This window comes from Sciurus vulgaris (genome assembly GCF_902686455.1).
Source record: "Sciurus vulgaris genome assembly, chromosome: 12".
Lineage (NCBI taxonomy): Eukaryota > Metazoa > Chordata > Mammalia > Rodentia > Sciuridae > Sciurus > Sciurus vulgaris.
Window position 1 is genome coordinate 59,490,526 of NC_136473.1, and position 18,780 is coordinate 59,509,305.

General features: G+C 41.9%; 1 protein-coding gene across 1 annotated transcript in view; it reads left to right on the plus strand.

Annotated features, from left to right (window-relative positions):
- Positions 1-18,780, plus strand: part of LOC306641532 (transport and Golgi organization protein 1 homolog) — a 220,987-nt gene that overhangs the window by 60,778 nt on the left and 141,429 nt on the right. The gene's annotated exons all lie outside the window — the stretch shown is intronic.

Genomic DNA, 18,780 nt, shown 5'->3' on the forward strand with positions numbered 1-18,780 from the left:
TTGCAAATGATAGCAACTCTCACCCAGTAAAAAGAACAGCATGCAATTTATCCCTAGCCACAAATACCTCTTAACTTTGTATTTGCACAAAGTTACCATTGGGGACTCCTTTCAGAGGTCTTTTCCCTATTATGAAAACATCAATCTCTTGGCTTTCCTGTCAACACGTTTTGTCTCACTGACCTCCAAGTAGAAAATAATATCTAGAAAATTGCAACTGCCCCAAGGGGTTCCCATTCACCATTAATTTCCTTTCAGACCCAATAATACTGTTCTCTCCTATTATGTGGACTATGGAATGTCCCCTTGTCATGGAAAAGATACCTTGGAAGAAGTTACAGGTGGCTTCAGGCTTTCTCAGCATTCAGTTGAAGAATGGGCTGGTCTGTGATTCTGTGGTCTCTGTGTTCTGCAAAACGATACAGAGTAGAAAACAAATAGATGAGATCTCTTTCCTTCTTTGGCTTTAAGAACAATGCCAGTGCTGGATGCGGGTCACACTATCTTGGGGATAACAGGTGGCCCCAAGGAGACTTCAACTCCTCTGGGTCTAATCCTTGTGGGCCATGACCATTTTGCATGTGACCCTTCTTTCAGCCTGACACTCAGGACCTTCCATGTTAGCACCAACCTACCTCTTGAACTTTTCTTCTACCAGTACCACCTCATTTATCAAATCAACAAGCTCTTATAGGAAGAACTTGGAATTTATGCACAGATCCTGGATCAAATTTTGATTCTGCTGCTTTTTAGTTGTGTAACTTTGAGTATGTTACACCTTTGCTGGGCCTGTTTTCTCACCTGTGGACATCATAATATCACCTTCATAAAGTTACTGGGAAAATTAAATTAGTCAAGAATGTCAGGACTTTTCAGATCTTTTCCTTAGTTTCCCTAATGGCCACAAGAGACTACATAAACTGTATGCCCTCTGGGGGCAGTTTCAACTTCTTTGAATTTGTAAATTTTGACCGAAAAAGAATCTACATGTATTTTGCATTTGAATTATTTTTTGTGTTTCTTAATATAAGCAAGTTTCTACAAAAACATTAATAAAATTTTTAGCCAAAGAACTTGTGTCATAATTACCGAATAGCTTCACATTCAACCTCGCCCACATCCAACATACTGTAGTCAGGTCAATGACTACAGCTCAAGGGGTACTCCTGGGCCTGGGGCTCGGCACTCCACAATGTCACTCCCTTCCCCCCATGGTGCACCCCAGCCCTCACTTTTCTAAAACACACACACACACACACACACACACACACACACACACACTCAGGCTATTCTCATCCTGGCTTCTTTGGGCAAACACATCCATGGCGCTAGCTCACCCCACACCCAGTGATGGACTTGTCCTCATGAAAGCCATGAACACCCCATTCTGTTCTTCCTTTCTGGACTATTTTCCCAGGTCTTCCCATACATGTTCTTCAAAATCAGAGTCATGAAACCGCTGGGGATCCCTGCAACCCAAAGTCCTCTTTCTTGTGAATACTCTTGGCATGTTATCTGTTCTAAACTAGTACTTTCTATTTCCCACCTTTTTGAGAGTGGTGAGCCTGTCTGGCCACCTGCCCCTCTGAGTTGTAGACCCCATGAACCACCTTCTATGTCTCACCCTCACTGGCCATCACAGATCTCAAGTATTTTCAGGTCTTCACCACAGTCTCCCGCCAGCACATCTTGTCTGAGCTTCTTCCTCCATTGAATTTCTTCTCCCTACCCTGGTCTTTTGGTGAATTTCCTAGACTAGCATGACTTCCTATTCATCATAGACCATGGATTTCTGTCACTAAGATGTGATCCTTTTGTCAATGTGTTTTGTATGTGTGAGCCTGGACTCAGGACTGTGAGACCCTGATGACAGGACCTTGCCCTGTTCATCTGTGTATCCCAGATCCAGAATGATGCCTGGGCCTCAGTATGTGCTTAATAAATACATGACATGTACTGTGATGTCCAGCCACCCCTGTGTTGACACCTGCTGCTGTCAGAGTCTGTGGGGAGGGACCAGGCAGGATGGGGCCATGAGAATGGGAAATCCACATTGGTGCTGAATGGCAGGCTGAAGCAGGAGGAGACCACAGGCTCAAAAAAACAACTCAACTCCCAAGCATGGAGCTTCTGGGTGGTGGGGCAAACTGCAGCCTAGACCAGTAGCAAGAGATGGGCAAGAATGGAGAGGCGAGGAGGAGAATCTGCAGTGGATAAAGTCCTCTTGAACCTTGTACTAAGAAATAGAGTAAAATAATCCAAATAGCTGCTGTTAGCAAGAGTTACAAACACAAGTCAAGAAGATCGTGGAAGGCCACATTGGGCCAAGTCAGTTTTGCCTGTCACCCGGGCTCATCAGTCATGGTTCTCTCCAAGCCGCAGGAGCAAGAGCAGCCGTTATGCCCAGAAGTGTCCTCATCTGCACCTTTTGTAAGGGCAGGTCTCCTGAGGGAAGGAGGTTGCCAGTTTTGGGTGGGGAGTGGGACTAGGGTGGGAGTAGTGCTACACCAGGGACCCCCCCCCCCCTTGCTTTGGGTGACCATCACCATGACTCTTATTTTCCAACCCAAACCTCAGACATGTAGAATTACAAATGCTAATGTATTCATAGAACAGTAAGTTGGAAGACAAATATGTCTTGACACAGCCTCTCCTAATCCCCATATTTAAGAACATAAATACCAGGGAATTTACTTAATGAAACACATTCAACAAGCACCTTTAGTCACTTCTATACAGAGTTCACGGGAGACCTACCTGTTCACTGTGCATCCTAGTCACTATTGAATTCAACATTTCACTCTAGTTCATTCCAAATCTTCCCTTCGGCCAAGACCCAAATCTTTCTTAAATTCTTTTCATTTGTCTTTTCTTCTATCACCAGGCCCAGCAGCTGTATTTCTTTTTGAGGCCGTTTTCCCAAGTCTTCCTCACTTTGTAGGAGTTACTGCACATAAGCCAAGAAGAGGTCGAGCACAGCCGTGTTGATAAGTGAGTGCTGGCTTGGTGGGGTGGGGTGGAGGTGTCAGTGGGACCCTTCTTGCTGAGCAATTGTTCCTCACTCACTTCACAGCAATTTAAAGTCAGGTCTCATTAAACAGACAAAGCCCATTGTGCTGGCAGATTTCCATCATGATAGCAAATACTTGAGATTCAAACTTATAAAGAGAAAAGGTTTGTTTCCACCCCCAGTTTCAGAGCTCACAGTCCATGGTCAGCCAGCCTCATTGCTTTCTGACCTGCAGTGATGCAGTACATCATGGCAGGGAGCATGTGATGGAGCAAAGCTACTCACCTCATGGCTGGAAAACAAAAATAAGGGAGAAGGGGCTGAGGTTCCCAGTTTCCTTGGAGCGCATGCCCATAGTAACCTGAAGACTTGCCACTAGGCCCTGCCTCTTAAGGTTCCCATCACCTCCAGGCACTGTGGCGCACACCTGTAATCCCAGTGGCTGGGAGGAGCCACTGAGGCAGGAGGATCACAAGTTCAAGGCCAGCCACAGCAAAAGCAAGGCACTAAGAAACTCAGTGAGATCCTGTCTCTCCATATAATACAAAATAGGGCTGGGGATGTGGCTCAGTGGTTGAGTGCCCCTGAGTTAAATCCCCCATTCCCACAAAAAAAAAAAAAAAAAAAAAAAAAAAAAAAAAAAAATTTCCATCACCTCCCAATAGTACCATTCTGGAAATTATGGGAAGGGGTCTTTGAGAAATGTTCAAGATCCAAACTACAGCATCCAATGAGCACAGTCCTTTGGAGTCATGCCAAAATAGCAGAAACTACTACAGTTCAATCTAAGAATACCTAGAGTTTGTTGTGTTCGAAAATGATACTACTCTGGAAAATTTAGAATAGTGATTGGGGCTGCTGAAAGCTTTAAAGAGAATCTTCCTTGTTGCCCCAAATACAAGGGACTTTGAAAAGTTCTTGCCAATCACACACACCTGCAGTGAATAGTATTTTGGATAGTATTAATAAATGTAAAACAAATTTGACTTAAAGCTTTAAATCATAAAATGAAATAACTGTTAGGAAGGTAAGAGACTATGATGTACACATGTTAGAAAGTTACATGCTCATCTACCACAATAAACAATCAGTATAAAGCATTTATAGTGTTAAACCAATAAATAATAGTCTAAGTGCATATTTTAAAGTATGGAAATGACAAAACAGTAGAGAGATTAGTGGTGATTATCTGAGGGGGTTCTGTTCAGTCTTCCACTGAGAACATCTAGAAAGGCTAGAGAAATTATTTTTTAGAATCTATTTAAAGGCATTGGAGAGCTACAAAATAGTAACTAGGGCCAGGAACCAGAGAAGGAAATCAAGAGCAATGGCTCCATTAATTAGAAGAGAGCATCAATGAGTGCAAAGGCAAACTGTAGCATGGAAGAGGATATTTGTAGAGTATTTATTTGAAAAGGACTCACAATGCAAATATGAAAACATGTTTATAAACCAATAAGAAAAAGACAACAGAAAAGAAAAATGGGGAAGAGATTAAAGAATTTTACAAAAGAATATCCAATGTTCAATATGTAAATGAAAAGATATTCAAGTTCCTTCAGTCATCAGAGAAATGGAAATTGAAATCACATTGTAACCAGGCCTGCAATCCCAGCAACTCAGGAGGCTGAGGAAGGATTGCATGTTAAAGGACAGCCTGGGTGACTTAAAAATAAAAATAAAATGAGCTGGAAATGTAGCTCAGCGGTAGACCATCCCTGAGTTCAATTCCTAGTAATCAAGATAAAATAAAATGATATACTGTCATACCACTACAAAACCACCAGATTGGCTAAAATTAAGCAGGCTGACAATATCCAATAGTGGAAAAGATGAAGAACAATTGAAACTCTCCTATGTTATCAGGAATTGGTATAATTTTTAGAAGTTTGCCATTCTCTATGGAAGTTGAATCCACACACGCCCTATCATGCTGCAGTTTTACTCATAGGTAAATATTGCTCACCAGGTATATACCACCATTCACATGTGCACCAAAAGACATGTAAAACATCTCAGAATCGTTATATGTAATACCCAGCATTGGAAACGACCCACGTGTTCATTATCCATACAATGGACAAATTGTGTGATTGAAACTAGACAAATGAAAATCAGTTACGGTGACAAGTAAAAACGTGAGTGAAACTCACAAAAACGTTAAGTCGTAATGAAGCATAATGATTATTTACTGAGTGGTTCCATTTTTAGAAATTTCAAAAAGGCAAAATACATCTTTGATAATGAAGATAATGGTCACCTTTGAAATGCACTGGTGGGGACTGGTGAGATACTGGTTATTTTCCATTTCTTGACCAGGATGATGGTAATTGGGTGTGTGCACTTAGTGGTGTTGCATAATATCTGCACCCATTAATTTGTTCACTTATCTGTAACATCTTACTCTTCAATTTAAAAATAAAAGTTTTAAGAAGAAGGCAGTTTTTTTCATTGTTGTCAATGGAATAGAAGACATGTCGTAGACTGATTCATGTAGAACTGATGGGACTTGCTCTCCTCTATGCCTTATTTTTGCAAAATGAGTTTTTCCTTGCTTACCCAACAAGGGGCAGAGGACTGCATGCTTTTGTTAAGGGTCTTTTGTAATAGTTGATGTTTAACTCTTACATGCATTTCATTAACAACTGTTAAAATAGGCAAAAGCAAATATGTACTTACACAAAATTGAGATAATGACTTTTGTCCATGGCAGCAGACCGAGAATATACAAAGAATCAGCCAGAATTTTAAATTAAACTACAAAGAAAAAAAAAAAAATTACTTCAGCAGATGAATGTGCATGCAAACAAGATATATATGTGTGTAGATAATGTTTTGCTTGATTTTATTTTTCTTAAGGTTAAAGGAATTTTTAATCTGTTTTACTTAGTAATTAAATGTTTTATTTCTCAATAGCTTTCACTTACATTGAACTTTTACAAAATTAAACCTTTTTTTTATTTTACAGAAAATACCATGGAAAGAACTTGCTAAGGCTCCTAGATCCCTCTCAGGCATCACAGTCCAGGCAAGTCTGACAAGGTGGCTTTATATCTGAAATTTGGGGACTTGATCCAAGTGGCTGAAAATCATGTTTCTTTTCCCAGCTCAGGTCATTCACCTCCACAGGCCTGTTTCCCTGGTCTCCTCCCCAGGAAGGTCGCCTCTCTGAGAAGTGATAAAAATTGATGACATCATGTCTCTTTGGGAGCCTGGCTGCCCTTCAGGAAGCAGGTGTTGTGGAGGACAGGAGGCTGAGGCCCTTTTCTGCTGCACAGACCTGGGTTCACGGCACAGGTTGCCCTCAGGGCCTAACACTTGAGGCCTCCTCCATGGTTTTTCCGATGGCCTGCGTCATTAATTGGATCCCAGGGTTTTCTCCAGCTGCAGCTGTGTTATAGGGTCAGCAATCTTCCAAGTCTGCAGGTCATGCCAGGCCTGGGGGTATTTGCAAAAATAAGTCACCAGTGCTGCCCTGGTCCCTATTAAAACAAGTGAATTTTGGAGAGGAAATTAGAATTCCCTCTGGCTTCTAAGGAAGACATTCAGGCTTAGGTGCCCAACACAGGAGCAGAAGCATGACACCTGTGGGGAGTCACTGGCTGGTGAAGGCATGGCCTCTCTCCTTGCTCAGCCTGCATCCTTAAGATGAGCCTTGGGTTCCCTCGCTGCATTTTCCCCAGAGACAGCCCTAGACAGTGCTCTGAACTTGAAATTAGAAGAGCCGCGTTGCAGTTCCAGTTGCATTGTGTAACTCCCTGGAGCTTCATGGTTTGCACTGTGGTTTCTGTTTCCCCAGGATTAAAAGGCCTATAGAAACAATTAGCATAATTCCTAGTATAAAATCAATGCACAGTGACACGACACGTGGGCTTGCAGAGGTAAAGTCATGCTGGAAAAGTGGACCATCTAGGTTTCCCTGGGCGCCACAGGTTTGTCTCTGGTTCTCCTGGTCTTCACATTCCCTTCTTTGTCCCTGGGGTAAATCTCAACTCTGTGGGAGTTCAAGCAATGCCTCTGGACATCTAAGAAAGAAATCAATAATCTGTTTGTTTGTTTGTTTGTTTTTTAAAGAAAAAAACACTTAAATGCACAAATTCTAAACATACCCTTCAATGTCTACAACCATGTAATCACTACCTTGATCAAGACATAGAATATTTTCATCACTCCAGAAAGTTCCTTCTTGCCCTTTCCTGCCAATTCTGCACCAACCACTGCTGTGATTTCTATTGACATAAATGAATTTTGCCTGTTCTTGAAATTCACATGAATGGAACCATTCAGCCAATTTTTTTCAGCATCTGTTTTCTTTTACTTAAAAGAATTTTTTGAGGTGTTTCCAAGTCATTGTCATATATCAGGATTCTCTTCCTTTTTCTCACATAGTATGGATATACTATGATTTATTCAGTGTCCTATTGGGCTAGTTTCCAGTTTTTAGCTGTTAGCAATAAAGCTACTATGTACATTCTTTTACAAATTATTTTGCAGACCAGTATCTAGGAGAAAATTGTTGGGTATGTTGGGTATGTGTTTTCCTTTCAATAGAAACATTTTTCTAAGATGATTGTAACATTTTATACTTTTACCAACTATGTGTGAGGTTTTAGTTGCTCCACATTCTCCCCAGCATTTGATGGGGTCAGTGTTTGGCATCTTCCTGGGACTGAAGTCATGGTCATCATGGCTTTCATTTGCATTTCCCTTGTGATTAATGCATTCAGTACCTTTTGACATGCTTAGTTGCCACTTCTATATCTTCTTTCATGAAGTGTCTGTTCAAGATGTTTGCCTGCTTTAATTAGGTTGCCTTTTTATTATTGATTTGTAGGTTGGCATGTTTTATATAATTGGATGCAGATCTTCATTGGATATATGTAATACTGTCGTTTTCTCTCAATCTGTAGTTTGACCTTCCACTTTTATTAACAATATCTTTAATGAGCAAAAACTTTTAATTTTGATGAAATCCAATACATAAATTTATTTTATGGTTAGTTTTTTTCTGTCCTGCCTAGAAATATTCCCCTGTCCTAAGATCATGAGGATATTCCTGTGCTTTCTTCTAGAGACTTTCTAGTTGCAGCCTTTATATTTAAACCTGTTGTCCCTGTGCTGGTTTGAGGAGTCAATTCATGGTCACAAAGAGCTATTCCAGCACGAGACTGGGTGCCACTGAAGGAAACCATCAGGTTTTCCTCCCTTGCCCGTCCTCCTTCTGAACAAGGGGAAGAATTAGAAGCCATTGTCTTAGCCTGAAAGTAGAGAAGCGTCCTCACCCTCCCTGCTGGTGGATGGCAGCATCTTTGTTAAGCATGCTGGCTGCCTCTGCCAAGAAGGAAAAGGGATGACATTTACTGGGCTCTTTCTGCTTGCAGGCTTCATGCAGATTAGGAGGCTCAGACTCAGACTCAGAAAAGTCAAGCAACTTGCCTAGCTAGTAAGTGATTCAAATCTGAGATTTTTATGATTCTTTGATTCTTCTGATTCTTTCCCATTCTAACCCCCAGTCACTGAAGTGCCCCTTTCTTCCTTCTTCCTGTGACTCACCCAGAGAGGTTGTTCTCCTTGCTGGGATGTGCCTGGTTCCTTCCTCACTGCTAAAGCATTGTGGCTCTGTGCTAAAAAATACCAGAGGCCCTGCCCCCAGAGCAGACTTTAAGACACTCTGTGTGTCCAGCCAGGCATCCAAGGTTTCCTTTTGGAGGATGAAGGGTCTACAGCTGACCTGCTGTAAGACCTGGGGAATCAAAGGGCAGGGAAACCACCACCCCATAGGCCCTGGAAGCAGCTCTGTAGCAAGAGGTTCACTGCACACTGCGAGCTTGCCAGGAAGCAGAATAGGGATGTCTCTGGAGTGCCCCAGGGAGTCCTCCCAAATATCAAATCGCACATCTGGCAGCACCTGTCTCTGGAAAATTCTGGCCTTTCCTCTGCCTGCTTCCTGGAGTGCTTCTCATGTGCCAGCCCTACCTAGGAGCCAGAGAGCGAAGGAGACCCAGGATTTGCTCCTGGTTTTGCTTCTTCCTGCAGAGGAGACTTTGAGGGTGGGGATGGGTAAGGCAAGCTGACCTCAGACAACCCAGAACTTGCTCTAAGAATCACCCCAGCCCCAGGAGGGGCATCTGTGTCTCAGTAGCATATCCAGGGTCCCCTTGGAGAAGCTGGGTCATGGTGTTAGTGTCCCCATAAGAAAGGTGCAGGGTGGAACGATGCAGGGTCGGTCAGTGCAGACCTTAGAGGCATTACCCAACCTGCCCTCCCACAACCAGGTTCTAGGGTGTACCTCAGGCTTGGGTGTTTTGTCAGCTGTCTTGTGACTCCAGTGTGTCCCAGGGATTTGCTTGGATGCTTTGAGGACTGCACTTGTCTTCTAATTCCTCCTCTACAGAGAAACCTGAAGAACATATTCAATATCAAACGTACCCATGTCATCCTGCAGCTTAAAAAATCTTTAAATGGGACCTAAATGCTTTTAGGATAAAATTCTGAATCTGTCCCTTGCGTTCTATGGCTGTTCTGAGTGGTGCGCACACTTCAGCAGGGGGTGCCTGGGAGATGTTCCAGAGAGCAAGATGCTCACCTGAGTGCACCTGAGTTGCAAAGGCAGAGTAGGAGCGAGGCAGGCAGATGGGGGAGGCCACTGGAGGCAGAGTCTGGAGCAGCAGGGGTGGGTGTGACTTCACTGTACTGCTTGTCAGGCTTGATCACCCTTGTTCTGGGGGGTTCACCCCTGCTATGATTGCAGGGAGCCTTCTCTTTGCTAGTTTGTCTATTTCATCTCTATTCTCAGTGATCAGCCCAGCACTTGCCTGTCATGTACAAACAACTGTAAAGGAAGGAGGGAAGCCAGGAAGGTGGGACTGTGGCCGGGCTGGAGCACAGAGGTGCCCGTGGGACTGTGCCAGGAGTGGGCTGAGCAGAGGTTGGAGTCATCGCCATGATCAATTCCAAGCTAAGCTCTTAGGCTGTGTCCTTAGAACAAGGAGATATCATTGAAGGGTTTTAAGCCTAAGGGACTTGACCCAGTTCACATTTTGAAGAAATAATCCTGCTGCAACTGAGGGAGATAGGCTACAAAGATTCTCCTGAGGAGCAGAGGATTTTGGTTTAGAGATTCCCCTGCTCAGGAATTCAGCCTGAAAGGAATGAGGACAGAGAAATTGAGGCTCCATCAAGTGGGACCACAGGACTCTAACCCAGGCAGGGGTCCAGGAGCTGAGGCTGAGCACAGGAATGGGCAGCAGCTGTCCTGGGGTTGCAGAGTGAAGCACACAGGGAAGCCAAAAGCTGTGAAGGTGCCACAGCAACCCGGAGAGGCTAAGAAGCCATCTGCAGGATGGACCAGCAAAAGCCACTTTGAGGCTTAGTTTCCCCATTTGTGAGGTTGGGATGATATGAGTTCTGAGCTCACGGGTCATGAGGGTTTACTGAGATGGCGCACATGAGGCCCTCATCTTAGCACCTGGTGCAGAGGAACACTCATTAAGTGAATTGTGGTTACTATTTCAAAGTGACGGGGCTACAGTCAGGGTCAGACAGGAGCAGGCAGGATGGGGTCCATGAGGCTGGAGGAACTTGACCTCTGGTGGGGAGAATGGGGCTCCTAATCTGAAGGAATGGAAGAACCATTAAGGGCATCCTGGGTTTTTTGCCCCAAAGGGTGAGGGAATTGGCCAAAAGGAGAGGGAGAGTTGAGGATGACCCCCATGATTCTGGAGCCATTTCCTGAGCACAGAGTGAATGAGAGCTGTGGACACAGAGGCCCCCAGCCATGAGAAGCCAGAGGACTTCTGGAGCTACGTAAAGAGGCCCCAGCTGGAGAGACAGCTTGGGGAATCCTCCTTACAGTGGGAGAAGTGAAGCAAAGAACAGAAGAAGGTGAGGACCAAGCAACCCCGGAAAGCCCTGGTGTTGAAATTAAGATTCATCGAAATAACTGTGTGGCAGGTGGTAGATGGACAAATGGTCATTGTCAAGAAACTCTCATAGGGTAAAGTCCGAGGAATTCTCCATTGACTTTGGTAGTTGGAAGTCACAGATGAACTCAGAACATGTGGTTTTTGGAGAATGACAGATCAGTGAGTGAGAGAGAGGAGATAGCAAGTATAGCCTGCTCTAGCAAGCCACCTGGCCATGCAGGGCAGAAAAGACATAGGGAATTTGGGAAGGAGGAATGGGGCAGAGAGAAGGCTCTGTCCTGAGATGGAGGAGTCTTGAGAATGTTGAGATGTGCGTGGAAGGAGATAGCTAAGGACCCAGATGAAGAAGGAGATCTTTGGGGGCAGGTGAGAAAGTGGGTGAAGATGAGGAAGCTCCCCAGGGAACTGGCAGGGAACCTGTGGGAGCAAAGGAGTGTGGGGGAGGGGAGGAGGAGAGGCAGGAGACAACTCGCAAAGCTCTGCATACGCTTATGACCTTGTCTGTAAACACTCAACGTGGATCAAAGACTTAGGCACTAGAACAAAGACCCTATGCCTAATAGAAGAAAAAGTAGACCCAAATATTCATCACATAGGCTTAGAACCTGACTGTTTTTTAACAAAACCCCTTAAGCTCAAGAAGTCACATCAAGAATCCATAAATGGGAGGGATTCAAACTAAAAAGTTTTTTCTCAGCAAAGAAAACAAACAAGAATGTGAAGAGAGAGCCTACAGATTGGGAGAAAATCTTTACCACATGCACCTCAGATAGAGCACTCATCTCCAGGATAGAACAAGAACGCAAACAACTTAACACCAGAAAACCAAATACCCCAATCAATACATGGGCTTAGGAACTGAACAGACACTTCACAGAAGAAGAAATGGAATCAATCAACAAATGTATAAGAAATGTTCAGCATCTCTAGCAATTAGAGAAACGCAAATCAAAAGTACTCTAAGATTTCATCTCACTCCAACCAGAATGGCAATTATCAAGAATACAAGCAATAAGAAGTGTTTACAAGGATGTGGGGGGAAAAAGTACACTCATACATTGCTGGTGAGACTGCAAATTGATGCAGTCACTATAGAAAGCAGTATGGAGAATCCTCAGAAAACTCTGAATGGACCCAGCATTTTGAGCCAGCTCTCCCACTCCTTGGTTCATATCAAAGGATTTAAAATCAGCATACTACAATGCTGAAGCCACATCAATGTAACAGCGGCTCAATTCACAGTAGATAAACTATGGAACCCACCTAGATGCCCTTCAACAGATGAATGGATCAAGAAAATGAGGTACATATACACAATGGAATATTACTCAGCGTTAAGGAAGAATGAAATTATGGCACTTGCAGGTAAATGAATGGAACTAAAGAATATTATGCTAAGTGAAATAAGCAGTCCCAAAAAATAGAGAATGTTCACAGACTGACAAACTGGTCCAATGATGCCAAGAATGCTCACAGTCTGATGAGCAGACCAATGGCTGGCTAAGATGTTTGCAGACTGAAAATCTGGGTTGTAAAATGGTGTGTGTGTTGTGGGGGGCAGAATATTGGCAGCAGCTGATGCCAACAGATTTGACAACAAAAAGAATTTGATGATTTGGGCTTCATCAAAATAAAACCTGTTCTTCAAAATATACTTGAATGAAAAAGACTAACCACAAGCTGGCAGGAAATTACTGTAAAGAATTGACCTGATAAAGGTCTTGCATGGAGAAAATATGAAGAACCCTTAAAACTCATTAAAAAGAAAAAAACATAGTCCTGTAAAGCACCACTTCACCAATAAACAGATAAACAGATGGCTAATAAACACAGTCAAAAAGCTTAACATCATTATTTGTGAGGGAAATACAAACTTAAACTATAAGAGTCACCACTACACACTGACTAGAAATAGATAATATTAAAGACTGACTGTGCAGAGTGTTGGAGAAGAGGCGAAGGAACTGGACGTGCACGTAGCTGGCGGAGCTGTAAAGTGGTAGAATCACCTGCTTAAAAAGGAAAGCATACACCTGTCATATGTAACCATTCTTCTCCAAAGAGAAGATGTTACATACCAATAGAAGAAATTGGATATTAATGTTATTGACCATTTTATTGATAAAAGGCCAAAACTGGAAAAAATCCAAATGTCCATCAATAGGTGATAGACAAATTGTGGTATATACATATAATGAAATGCTACTCAGGAATAAAAAGAGATGACTATTATTGATAAAGAGATATAGATTAATTTTAAATTATGCCAAATAAGAGAAGCCAGAGAACACAGAATATATTATTCCATGCTCAGATAACTTTAGGAATACAAAGCAGTCTATTAAGATAGACATTTTTTTTTGGGCAGGGTGGGAACGTGGATGGCAAGAAGGTAGGGTGACCAAGGGCAGAGGTTGGAATTGCCTAGAGAATGAGAAGACTGTTGGAGGTAAAGGATGGATTCATTATCTTGGTTATGACAATGGTTTCACATATTCAAGTTAAAATTTATCAAACTGCACACTTCAAAAACATGTAATTTATTGCATGTCAATTTTACCTCAAATTTAAGAAATATATTCATCTTTTCTCACTTTCTAAGATAAAAATAGTATTCTATAAATATTTTTCTCCACTTCATGTTTTTTTTTTTTAAAGGTATTCTGGAAACCATATCTTAGCAGTACTTAAAATTATTTTCTTTCTTCTTCATACTATTCTTTGGTTTATTCAACAACCCTTATTAATAAACAGTTGGTTGTTTCAGTCATTTGTGACCATCTTTTGTTATTATAATTCATGCTTCAACAACAACTTTGTAGATGCAAATTTTAAACATTTGTTGGATTCCCAGTATCTTTGGAAGGACTGGGATGATATAGCTCAAGGTAGAGCACTTGCCTGTGGTGCATGAGGCCCTGAGTTCCCTCTCAAGCACTAAAAAAAAAAAAAAAAAAAAAAAAGACTTGGGATTCTTGAGTCAATAGGTAATTACATAAGCATTTTTGGGAGATGTTGACAACTTTCATTCCTGGAGAGGTTGTCTCATTTTTGTATACTTAGCAGTGTCTGAGGGTGAAGTATTCATCCACATTCTCTCACCTACTGAGTATATTGTCAAATGTTTGGATCTTGCCAACATAAGTGAGAAATGGTATCTTAGTGTGGTTTAATTTGTCTTTTTTTCATTAGGAACTAAGCAGAGCATGTTTCCATATTTTATAGCTGTATTTGCCTCTCTTTTCCTAAGAACTATTTATTTCTTCAGCCCATTTTCATAATGGTTTCCTGCCTATTTTATTTATAATGCTCTCTATATTTCAGGAACATGATTCCTTGGAGAGTCATGTGTTGCAAATATTTTTTCTCAGATTCTCATTGTCAAAGTGCATGGGGGGAGCAGGAAGGTTAAACACAGCCAGGCAAGTTTTTTTGTTTGTTTTTAAGTAATCACCTTTACACCTTTTTGTTTCTGGATTTTAAGATACAATTAGGAAGGTTTTGGCCACTTATAATGCACAGAAAATCTCAACCAATGTATTCTAGTACTTGCCTAAATTCTATTTTTACATTCAGGTTTCATATCCATTTGTAGTTTATCCTTGTGAATAATTTTTAAAAATCCAATTTTATCATTTTCCATGTAATTTTATGCAAATATTATTTATTAAAAATTCTGTTTTCCCCCAACTGAATTTTATTGTATCCCAAATGTCCAGTGCACTTGCCTCTGTTTCTGGATGGTCTGTTCTGTCCCACAACCTCTGTATATTCTTGGGCGTGGATGATGGTACAAGCTTTCATTATAGAGTTTGCCTTCCCCTCCTCCTTCCCGCTGCATTGCTCTTATTTTTCATTGCTTTCCTGCCTCTTCTTGTTTGACTGTTCTTTTGAGACGACTGTATTCAACTTGACGTATTTTTTAAAATCCACATATATTCATTCCCTAGCCAAGTTAAATATTCCCAGTTTCTTAGACTTTTAGCACGTGCTGTCCAGGCTATTCATGATCCTAATCTTTTCCACAAGGCATTCAACCTTAAAATGTGGCATCCAGGAATGAAGCCATTGGTGTAGGGGTGATAATGACACGATAGGGTGAAACTTTTAAAAAGTAGTGTCATTCAGAAGTAGAGGTCGGTTAGGGGAGAATCAGCACAGGAATGGAGTGAGCAGGGAAGGAACGCCCACTCTGAGCAGCGGTCCTTCCCAAGGGAGCAGGAGAGGCGACTCCTCCTGTCTGGACCTTTGGGCCAGGTACCTGGTGTCTCAGCACTTCGTGACAAAGAGTTCTGCTCTGGGAGGGCCCGGGAGGCCTCACTTTCTCCTTTTTCCTAGTCCCGGAAAATAATCCCCTTCTGTTAGATTCTTAGCAACTTTACGGGACCTCTAAACCGCGTGTCCTCTCCCAGTTCCGGAGGCAGGTGAGCCTCTTTCCTCTCCGTGTCCCTTGACTTGGACTCTTCCGTTGGGCTCTGCTGGCGCTCTCCCCCGCCCGAAACCGCAGTGGATTCTTCCCTCCCCTCCCCTTCCCTCCCCTCCCCGCTCCGCCACAAGCTCCGCGCACTGCGGTCCGCCCCGCCGCACCGGCTAAAGGCGTGTTTTGCAGGCTTAGTGCAGGAAGCGCCAGCGGCGGGGGAAGGCGAGGGTCATTCCCAGTACCCGCCCCCTGGGCTGCATCCTTCACAACTAGGAAACGGCGGCGGAAGAGGTCTGAGTCCTGTGCGGTTCAGCAGGGAAGCATGGTCTCCGCTCAGCTGTCTGTGCACAATGGACTCAGTACCTGCCGCCCTGCCTTCTGTCGCCGCATCTCCCGGGGACCCCAAGCTTCTGGGACCCCTGACGATGCTCTGCGCAGCCCTCCTGGGAGGGACCCCGCTGTGGCCGGCGGGTGGCTGAGTGGTGAGCGGAGTGGCTGCACTGACTGAGGGCGACGGGGAAATGGAGGTGTCAGGCCCGGGCAGGCAGCACCGAGCTGTATTGCTGAGCGAGCTGGTGAGTGCACTGGACGCTTCCTCATTGCACTTTGTAACGCAATACTGAGAGGTGGCAAGCCCCTCGCTAGGTTCCCAAATGCAGGTGACGTCACAGTGGGTCTTGTCCGTCTGGAGACTGTTGGGAGGTGGGGCCAGAATGAGAGTCCCCTGGACACTTGAGGAGGGCGGTGTGGAGTAGAGGAGCGAAGGCTGGTGTTTGATACGCTCGCTTTGAGCGCACATTTAGTTAGACATGGACTTTCGTAGAAGCAAGTTAGGTTCAGAGTAGTTTATCTAAGCCAGTTTTCTAGAGTTGTCTGGCATTACTTGTCATTTGTCTTTAAGTTTATATGGGTAGAATGGAAATATGATTTAAAACCTTAGAGAAATAGTTGGTTATTTGCATTATTCATTATCCTCGTGGTTTTATTTGTAGCCATAAAATTATTTAGTTTTATCATATACTTAATTTTTTATCTAACATAATTTTTTTTTAATCATAAAGACCGGGTTATCTGCGAGAGAAGTATCATACGGAGGGATTCTAGCCAGGTGGTAGACAATATGATGTCGGCAGGGCCTATTCCAAATGGAAATATATGCTCGATTTAAATTATTTGAACACTGCGGGCAAACAAGAAATATGACGCTGCCAGGATCCTGTCTCTTGAAGAAGCTAATGGAGAATTTTGAGGAGGTAGATTTCAGATGATGGTGGTGGTTTTGGAACTGCCATGATGATTCTTTGTGACTGTTTTGTTATGCATATAAGTTTTCTCATTGCTTCTGACTTGTCTATTTCAGCTGGTTGCCACATTGCCCAATGATGTTCAGCCTGGGCCTGATTTTTATGGACTGCCGTGGAAACCTGTACTTCTCATTGTGTTCTTGGGAATTGTTTCATTTGCCATTTTCTTCTGGAGAACTATTCTTGTTGTGAGTATATTCACTTCCTTCTACCTTAGCACATAAATGCATGGGGTATTCTGTAGTCGCTGCCCCTCCCCTTTTCAGGTTACCAACTTAAACACAAATTAGTGGTTGAAGTCACACTCACTTTATAAAATAATTTAGCATAATCTTTGTGTTGGTAAAGGCTTAAGAAAACAAGATAACCTGAAAAATCTCAAGGAGAAACCTTCAATTTATAAGTTTCTTGTATGAAAACCTAAAGATTAAGAATTAGGTAGGTACAGTGGGAAGAACTGGTAATTCTTACAGCCATTCTGAACAGTAGTTTCATATGTATCAAAAGTCTTCAAGTGAGATAAAAGATGGGATAGGTTGTATAAATATCCTTTTATGTAGCATAATATGTCTAGTAATCTATCCTAAAGAAATAACTAACTATACTTTAAAGATTTTCGGTAAGGTTTTTCAGCGGAACTGTGTATTAGATTGAAAACTCAGCACAACTTATTCCATTACAGGGGTCTTTTAAAGTTCTTATATGTTCATATAATGGAATAGAATGCAGCTTTATATATTTCAAAGACTTTGAGACACAGAAAATGCTCACAATTTAATGTGAAATAGAAAAAAGCAGAAACTAAGATTTAAATATTGATGATCTATATGTTATATAAACACATACATAAGAAAAAAGTGCTGCAGAGGAATATAGCAAAATTATGAAAATCAGATGAGGTAATTTTTCAGGTGTTTTCTATATGCATTTCCTAGATTTTGTCATTCAATATTATGTTAAGAAAATAGCTTTTTATTTGGAAGTATAGATTATATGTTGTCCAGAGACATATTACACTTTTGTTCCTTACTCTTTTTTTTCCTAAGAACAATTTGTCTATGTATGTGTGTATGTGTATGTATACATGTATATATGCTTAAACATACGTAGGTTTGTACTGTAGGTCATTCTGCTTGATCCTTACTTAACATAATGGGAGGAAAATTATTTTAGGTAAGTGAACTTTGCATGAAAAGCCTTCAGTGAAAACTCAAGAGTTAAAGTGGCCAGAAACATTGGCCATAAATCTTTCCAAATCTTAGTATTCCTTTTCTGATTATTTGATCATATCGGACATTCCATTCTTAATACAAGTTTCCTCTCCTTGTACAATTGAGTATAAAAGCACTTAAAAAGAAATGCCTTCTTAAAAAGAAGAATCCTTTGCATGGATTCCTGTGAGGACTTTTCTAATCTCATTGAACTTGTTCTCAGCTAAAAGGAAAAAGGAGGATAGAAAGGTAAAGAGAAAAGGGAAAAATGAAAAGGTTTTATATTTCTCTCTTGGTTCTTTCAAGAACCCTGGCACCTGTTTCTATTTTCACTAGGTTAGGTAGGATCTGGGTCTTAGCTGCTGCTCCTCAGTCTCAGCATTTGACTTTGGAGTTTTGGTCCCTACCTTAGATGCCTGCTTTTTGCTACTTCCCATTTTCCCCTACTGTCATTTTGGGTGAAAGCTTACTCTCTGATTAGTAAGCATGTGACATTAGAGAAATTTCCATTTCTTTCTATGTTGGAGTTTTCTGAATGTATTTTCCTATAACAAGATCATTCTAAGTGGTATTTTAGGATCTACAGTATTAGCAAGATACCATAGATGATCTGTGGATACATCTGAGTATCCCATCACCATTTATGCCGTTGAAAAGGAGGAATATGTGCTAATTTACAAAGAAATTTAGTGAAGTTTTAAAAAGAATTATTGCTTAGGTTTTATTATGTGACAGTTCATTGCCGTCTTTGGGAAATGATTCAGGTTTTGGTTTTTCCAGAAGATGTTAACTGTCATTTCTCTTGTTGCTTGCATATTTCTTCTAGCAATCTATTTTTTTTTTCTAAGAATTATACCACTATTTTTAGTGGTTTGAAGAAATAGGTGATGTAGCCTCTTAGATTATTTCT